A 1,210-nucleotide genomic window follows, 5' to 3' on the forward strand; every position below is an offset into this window, starting at 1 on the left:
TGCTGATTAGAGGTATCAGTTTGTTTAGCTGCAGTGCCTGAAGCTTCAAATTTGATTGCATTCATTTTAATCACATAACTGATCTCATTTTCGGTAACATGGAGTTGTTTGTTCCAAATGCATTTATGAATTCTAAACTCATCTCAGTTATCCCACATGCTGAAATGATACTACTTTTCCTAATTCTCAACATCATAAAATCCCAACCTACACCGAGGAGAACGTACTGGAAGAAGATAGCATCCTTAGAATTTATTTAAACTAAACAGACTTAATTTCAAGTCTTTAATCCTGTTTATGCTTCCCTAAGGGACAGGCTCCAAAATCACATATGACCCTTGTGTCTCTGACGTGAAAGACCTGTCAAGTCTCATACACCGAAAGTGACACTGATATGCTTGACTCATAGAATCATGTCACACTTCCTCTGGCTATGGCTACATCTCACCTGTTTGCCATGATTTACCATCTTCCTTCTTACTACGTGAAACCTAACTCCCAGAAGCATCCAGCTGCCGTCCCTTATTCCTCCAGCTGACAAGACAAGGGAGGGGAAAATAAACGAAGTGAGGGAGCATCGCTTCACAGTACCCTTTCCTGGCTCCTGTGATTAACCTCTTCCTCTGCCCTGTGACTGGAGTGCCTCCCCACCCTGTGTGTGGGATCTTACTCTTTGGGAATAGAAAAACCTGAGCTTTCTGGGCCTGCAAAGTAAGCAGCAAAGAGGGCAAGCTTTTAATAACGCAAGGAAAGGAGAAGTTTTGGTGATGGCAAAAATCACATTTGGCAAGTCAACATCTACAGAACTTGCCTCCTCTCCGCAGCAAGCTGGAGGCAGAGGTGGCTTTTCAAGAAATACTCATTTTCAGCCAAGGCTTAGAGTGGGGCCTACAGTGAATTAACTAATAATTTTACAGACAACACATGTAAACTTCTGTTCCTAACCTCATATGTTTATCTCCTACATTATTTCCTTTATCTACATTGTCTTTTTCATTAAAGAACTTGAATTATCTGGCTTACATGGAGAACTTAAAATAACCATGTTTGTGTGGAAAGGCTGTGGGGTTTCTTCTGTCATTCACTAGTGTCACTTTGTAAAGTCTTAAGTGGTTTAGAATGACCTTAAAACAGCCTTATTTCTGCCTACTTCAGTGAAATCTCAACTTACAGAAAGCTGGAAGGGGTAAATCCTGTGCCAGAGCAGTAT

The sequence above is a fragment of the Nestor notabilis genome, unplaced genomic scaffold (assembly GCF_000696875.1).
Source record: "Nestor notabilis isolate BGI_N333 unplaced genomic scaffold, ASM69687v1 scaffold19388, whole genome shotgun sequence".
Classification (NCBI taxonomy): Eukaryota; Metazoa; Chordata; class Aves; order Psittaciformes; family Psittacidae; genus Nestor; species Nestor notabilis.